Raw genomic sequence first — 7550 nt, 5'->3', positions numbered from 1 at the left:
CAGGACGTCACCTTTGGTGACTTATGTGCCATAAATGTGGAGGCCAAGGAACAGCAGGAGGGAGGTGGCTGTGTGTCTCCCTCCTTCCCAGCTGTGACTTGAGATGACAGGAAACATTTCACCATATTTTATGCATCTGGTCCAGCACACTCTTGAAATGGACAGGCAAGAGCCACCAGCACAGCGATCCCACCTTTATTTTTAGGCCTTACGTTCCATCATCCTAGTGGCTCAATAGACTAGTTTCTTTAAGTTTCTCTGCAGGAAGTAGAGGCGGTCCAAGGTCTTCGAGAACGTGCCCTGTGCTAGTGAGGAGACTGCAACTCTGACAGAATATGGTGGCTGCAATACCTGGGCGGACCATGAGCAGCCCCTGCCTTGAGTTCAGGCAAACCAAGGCACGTGGCCTGGGTTGGGCCAGCCTATCTCTATTTCTGTTTTACATCAATTTGTGAGTGCTCGAAGCCGTTGTTTCTCGATCCTAAAGTGATCCCTTCAGAGTGGAAAGGAGGGGGAGCCACGGAACCAGGTGTCCCCCTCTCTCCGTATAGTTCCACACGCCCTAGCTCAGGAAGCACGGGGGGCAGGACACACCACCAGGGACCAGCTGGCAGAGGCTGTTGGTGTTCACTGCCAGTGAACCCCAGTCTTTAAAGGCAGAGAAGTATCTGCCTGTCTAATTGGAAAGATATCATCTTATTAACTCTTAGCTTTTCATTTCAAAGGCAACGCAGCCAGGCCCAGGGTTGTCTGGTCCTAAGGTTTCCATGGAGACCAGAATGGTGACAGATGGAGCATCTAGGGAGGCTTTGAGTCTTCCCATTGCTGGCAGAGGCACCTCACACCTGCCTGGGGGAGCCACTGGGGCATGTCCCTCTGCCTTCTGTGAGGGGGTCATCATGTTGGTAGCTTTCCATCAGCCATGGAAGTTTCTATACCATGAAAATCAGCAAATGCTGCAAGTCTGGCCTCTTGTCCCGACAGCTGGCTGGCAAGCATCTACCACACACCACTGCCACACGTGACGATGTAGCTGAAGCAAAATCGCTCTGGTTCAGAACCCATTTGGCTGCTCAAGTTCCAATCATGACAGACACACTCTTGAGAGTTTTCCCAGTGACAAGCAGCTGTTCATCCTCCATTGTCCCAATGCCAGAAGTGCGATTGAGGTTGCAATCAGGCTGGGGCCCAAGACATAGCATACACCTGAACCTGACAGGAGAATCTCCATTTCACACGAATATTCCAAAGCCAGGCAAGCGAGGAGAGGCCGAGTTGGGGATGTGGTCGGTGGATGGCCCAGTTCTACGTTTTCATCGCTTCTCGGTTTGGAGTGATACTATGGCAAATCCTCTCCCTGCTGGCTCTGCTCAGGCACCAGGCTATACTTCCAGTGGCAGCTCTTCTTTAGCTAAATAGCAAGATCTATCATCCACAGCACCACATATCTTGAAAGAGGCATTTCTTAATTTCCCCTGTATTCTAAAACTGCTTAAAAGCTGATAAAAACCAGTCGTGTTGGCATCATGTCAACAAAACCTCGAAACAAGTCAAATGGGGGGCTTCATTATCCTTTAGACATCGGTGTTAAAACCCAAGGGGAAGCAGGGCAAAAGTGCTGCATTAGCGATCTGCATCCACCAATTCTGCTAAAATTACCTTCCAAGCAATGTTCATGTGTATCTCTTCCCTCTTCCCTCATTCCTGACTGAATGATCTACCTCATTTTGGGAATTTAATTTATCAGACGTCACATGGTTTTCTCAGGTATAACACTAGGGTCCCCAGGACTTCTAGCACCCAGTCCAGGGGCCTGAGTTTGCTCGACTGGAGCCAGTGCAGGGCATGATGTGTAAGGCCAATCGTGGGAGCAGCGATGGGGACAAGACGTTTTGAGAAGCCTGGAAATTACGCCCATCAAGGACAGGCTGCCCCGCTTTGCAAGCCACATAGGGCTCGGTTCCTGGTCCTGCACCCTCAGAATTTGCTTTTGTGATCCCTCTGCCCCACTTCCAATTGGGTTTCTTCTTGAAGGAGGGGATTTCAGAGCCCTGGGGCCCCAAGGGCACAGTGCGCTTGATGGGTGCCCTGGCATGTGGGTCGTGTGCCCCGTGGCCAGCTCCCTCCCAGATGCCCCCAGCTGGCTGGCTGCCCTGCGCTCACTTAGAAGGCCCAGGGAGGAGGCTGGTGCCCGGAGTCGTTCCTTTCTACCTGCAGTTATTCCAGCACTCTGCCAGGGCTCCTGCCACCCTGAGCAATAAAGCTCCGTCCTCCTGTTTGTGAAGTTAGTTCTCCTTTTCATGTGACTTTCTTCCTGAGAGAAGATGGAAAGAATGGGGCCAGCTTCATGTCCTGGTTTTCACCCAGGTACCTGCTTGGGTGCAGGGAGGCGCCTTGTCAGGCTGTGTCGAGACGCTCAGAGGAAGCCGAGGCAGCACAGTGATAGCATTTAACTGGAAGGCAGAATAAATTGATTTGCTTGATTTTAATGAGGACATTTTATTAGGTGCCAGACCCCCTGGGTCAGCTTACATCTTTGGGCCCGTGAGCATCACAAGGAAGAGCTCCAGGGCGTGTTTGGGGCTCCGACTTCCTTTCCAAAAGCCTGAACGGAGTCGGTGGCTCAAACTTTTCTATCCCTTAGTATCACCAAAGGAAGTGGTTTAAAATGCAGATTCTGAAGTCCCCTCCTCAAAGATCAATTTAAGCAGGATGGGCAGGACTTGGGATTCTGCATTTCTAACATTCAGTGCCCAGTGACTGACGTGGGTGCTCTTCAAACTAGTCCCGCAGGGAAGATCTTAGATATCTGGTAACTGTAGAGAGCTGGATAGTTCTAGTAAATCGCCACTATCTTGTATCTCCCCAGTTCTGCAAAGAGTCCCATCTCTGACTTTATTCAAGGGCTGGATCACTTTGTTCTCAGAAACACAGAATGGCTCTCTCCATTTTTGGAAGATACCGGCCCAGGGAGGCGGCCCGCCTTTGCCTCTTTGCAAAGCAGGGTTGCTCCTCCCAAGGGACTCAAGGGACCAGGCACCAGACAGATGCACTGGGCTGTTGGCAGAAAGTGGTAGAGTTGGAAGCCTTGCCAGGGAAGGGGAACCTGGGCCCCCAGATGGTCCCTCAGGACACGGGCTTGGGTCCTGGCTCCAGCTCTCCCCTGCAGCCTGGCTGTGGAAGGTGTGACACCTGGTGCTTGTGTCCCTGCCCAGAGTTTGCCCACCTCTTCCCACCTGGCCTCATAACTGGAAGCTGAGCCAGCTGAGCCAGGGTCAGGGAGCGATGGTTCCAGACTCCAGTCCCGGGTGTGGGGCCCTTGTGGGTTCTCAGCTTCCTCCAGTATGGCCGCCCCTGCCAGGTCCCCCAGGAGCAGCTAGAACAAAGACAATGTCCCCAACAGCTGGCGTGCACTGTGGGGAGGCTGGACACCAGGCCCCGTGCTGAGGGCTCAAGGAAGCGCTTCCAGCGTGATGTGTAGCTCCCGGGGGCAGAGAGGTTTCAGGGGGATGCAAATCAGGACAGCCCTGGAAGGGCAGGCTGGTGACGATGGGAAGGCTCCCCGCCTTGCCCAGCTCTGGGCGGCCTAGGCCCTGTGGCCGTCTCCACCGTCAGCCACACCCCTCATCCTCAGGGAAGGCGCTCAGCAGCCACCTGCATACCCAGAATACATGGTTCACAAGCCCCTGACCCTGCAGGGAATCTGTCTGGCTGACGTTTTAGGTGTTGTCAGGGGAGAAGTCTGTGTGAGAGAAGTGCGCTTCGCAAGAACCAGATCATAGTGACTGCTCAGACCTGGTCAAAGGAAAGTGGCAGGGGCCAGATGGGGTGGCACACCCCTGAAAGCCAGGCTGCTTCTGAGACAGAAGAATCACAAGATCCAGGTAGCCTGGGCAACATAGAGAGATTCTTTGTTAAAAATTTAAAAAGTAAATAGAAGATCTGGACATGGAGCTCCGTCCTTAGAGCACACCTGGAATGGAGCCCCAGGAAGGTGACAGGGATTGCAGGCTGGCTCCTGCCTCTTGTTTCCAGAGGCAGCCATGAGGTTAAGGCCTTCTTGTGCCTTCTTCCCCAAACACAGGGAGGAGGAACAGGAGCTGGATGTTTGGTTTGGGGGAGGGCAATTACCAAGTGGGGAGGAGTCAGATTACAAGGAATGGGATTCTCCTACTTCCCAGGGAATTTGCAAGAGGGGAAGGAAATGACTAGGATCTATGGGGGCTTCACTTAACCCTACCTGGATACGCTGTACAGAGGCCATGATCTGCCAGGGGCTCAGGAAGCCCAGTCCTGGGGTGGAGGGCAGAATGACAAGTGGCACCTGCCAGCTCCGTGTGCCAGACCCTGGGGGCCACTCTAGGCTGTGGGCAGGCTGCACACCAGGGTGTGTGCCCAGTGCTGGGGTGCAGAGAAAGCTGGGGACTGGGCTGGAGGGAAGGAGGGATTTGGGAGGCTTCACAGAGACAGCGAGGTCTGGGCCAGAACTGAGAGTGGGGAGGTACATGTGGCCAGACTCAGAGAAGTGACCTGCCCCATGAGGGCCAGTGGGCAGGAGCTCAGGGTGCGTTCAGGATGGAGCCCAGAGAGCACAGAGGAGCGCGGGGCTCCTGGGACAGTGACCACTCCTGTGGTCCACAGGAAAGGACAGAAATCTTGAAGTCCTGTCAAAATTAGGAACAGAAGGCATGGGGGAAATCAATATATATTTAGCTGCCCAAAAAGAGAAGGAAGAGACGTGAGGACGTGAAGGAGAGAAGGGAGGGGCAGGGAGGGAGAGACGGGGGGGCACAGGAATCCACCATCTGAGGGCACCTTTCCTAAGGGCACGAGTCGTTCTTAGGAAACCAGCCCGTTTGTCCAGGGCACATGCTCCCCCAGCATCCCGAGTGGGCACAGATGGTCTTGGTAGGTGACTGCTACACATTTCATGTCAAGCTCGGTCTGCAGGGCCACCGCCACCTACCCCCAGGGACTCTGGAAGAACTCACATAGCAGAGGCCACTGCGCTGCCAGGTCGTCCTGGGACTGCTGGGCAGTGCACAGGCCACCATCTCTCAGGGCAGCAGGGGAGACTCTGGGTGCAGAGCATCCTGCCAGAGCATATCCAGCATATCATAGGTCAGACGTGACTCTGGTCCACCTAGCGGAGCTTGTTTACCATGTGCAAGGTAGTCGAGGACTTTTCAGATGCTGTGGACGTTTGGCTCAAAGGACCGTGCCTGTCCCTTGCATGTGTGTGTTCTTGGGAACAGCAACGCATGGTGACTTCTGTGTCCCTGCACTCATGTTCAGGGATGGTACAGTCAGCATTAGACTTCTTCCCACAACAGGAATTGTGCATGTTTAATAGAACCCAAAGCCCATGGTGCGATGGTTTCAAAGAGCCTCAACTCTGTATTTGGAGACAGAAGTCTCAGGGTCCAGGCCTCAGTCACGCCCCATGCCACAGAGAGGGAGTGGTGGGTGGGAGAGAGCATCAGATGCCATCCCAGGCTCCTTGATTAACTGGGTGGTGGGCGCTTCCCATCTCCTAAGGACCAGATCATAGTGACTGCCCGGGTCTGGCTCAAACCCCGCCACCCAGCCCCCAAGGCCTGCTGGGTGGTGCCTTCACTCACTGCACTCATTCAGACCGATTGCTTAAATTATTAATAGTAACCAAACCCCCTGCTTGAAAAGGCTTCGAATGCCAAGTTTCCTCGCCAACTGAAATTGTTCCAAACCTCAACAATCCTATTTTACAACTAGTGTGTAAATAAGCCTCTTCTGGAGCACAGGGACATTTATGGGGTCTGGTGTCTCGCCAGCCCCATCAGGATCTCCCAGGGGAAACCCTCTTGCTATGGGTCACAGCCGTGGAAGTCCAGCAAAAAGGTGCCTTGCCTCACCCTTGTGACCCCCATGGTGGTTTTGCTGAACATTGGGATGGGATAGGCCCGACTTGTTTTCTTTCTTTCTTTCTTTCTTTCTTTCTTTCTTTCTTTCTTTCTTTCTTTCTTTCTTTCTCTCTCTCTCTCTCTCTCTCTCTCTCTCTTTCTTTCTTAAGTGCTGGGGATTGAACTCAGGGGCACTCAACCACTGAGCCACATCCCAGCCCTATTTTGGATTTTCTTTAGAGACAGGGTCTCACTGAGTTGCTTAGCGCCTTACCCTTGCTGAGGCTGGCTTTGAACTCACGATTCCCCTGTCTCTGCTTCCCAAACCACTGGGATCCCAGAAGTGTGCCACCCCACCCCGCCTTGTCTTGTTCCCTTGGGTGCATCTGGGAGAAGGATTCTGAAGCCTGGCCACTTGGGTGTGCCTTTCTCATTTCAGTGAGGAAGGCCCTGGAGGCCGTAAGTCTGTCCCTGTGCCACAGTGTCTAGTGCAGAGGATGATAGCAGACCAGGTCAGCCACCCTGTCCATCCTTCCGCCTGGACCAAGCACAGAATATCACCTTTAGAACTCACCTCATGAGAACACCAGGTCCAATTCCTTGCATTCCTTGAGTTCTCATATAGTCCATTATTTTTTGGTGTCTGTGCAAAGTGAAGTAAGGGGACTGCCATCATCTGGAGCTTGGGACATGGAGAAAGTGGCAGTGGGTGACAAAAGAACCTTAACAGTATCTGCCAGCTAGTTTAGTAATCCACACAGAAATGCACTTTATATTTGCACACTTCAAGAACACTTTTGGAAATCAGGATTTAGAAAAACTAAAAGATATTCCATTCCGGGGACAGAGTGAGCTGCAGATGATTGCTTCTATCCAGTGTTGCAATTCCTTACATCAGATCCGTAGGAAAATGGGTGGCGCCTCTGTGCGTTTGTGCTGGAGCAAGTGCACCCATCCATGGGCACGCCCGTGACCAGGTGCCCATGAGCGTACATGTGTGCGCGTAAAACAAAGAGCTGCACAACGAGGAGGAAACAAATGAGGCAAAAGTTTAGCATCTTCTCATATTTCTTGACATTGCAGCTTTGATTGACTTTCTTCTAATTTGCGAATCAGAGCACACCTCTGCTTATTTTTTTTTTAAATACCAGAAGCCTTCCTGCCATGGCAATACGACCCATCATGTACCACACCTGCCAACAGTTGTTTTCTGTTGAAATGGGACTCCAGGTTTTTGAACCCAAGGCCAATGCTGCCTGGTCTGTTTACAATGGCTCATGTCTCGTGAACACATATCAAACGTTGTAATATATTTTTATGATAGAATTGATGGTTAATATGGGGAAAATATATATATATATGCATATATATATTGTGATTCTGTCCAATAAAGGCTCCTGTTATAAAATCTCATCCATGCTTTACTGACCTGGTGTGAACACATTTTTATGTCTAAGTTAATTGTCAGAAATGTTGGTTTTCCATAATGTCCATGATTTCATCCAAGCATATGTTTCTTTTCTCTTCTGCCTTCCAATATCGTATGAACTCTTCTCTCCTACGTCCACTGCCCCAGGGGCTTCTGACTTTGCACCACCTTCTAAGTGGTAGGTATCCATCCTGCCTTAGTTTGTTCTGTGCTGCTATGACACAATACTTGAGACTGGGTAA

The sequence above is a fragment of the Sciurus vulgaris genome, assembly GCF_902686455.1.
Source record: "Sciurus vulgaris genome assembly, chromosome: 4".
Classification (NCBI taxonomy): domain Eukaryota; kingdom Metazoa; phylum Chordata; class Mammalia; order Rodentia; family Sciuridae; genus Sciurus; species Sciurus vulgaris.
The sequence above is the reverse complement of the archived record's forward strand: the minus strand, read 5'-3'. Positions refer to the sequence as shown.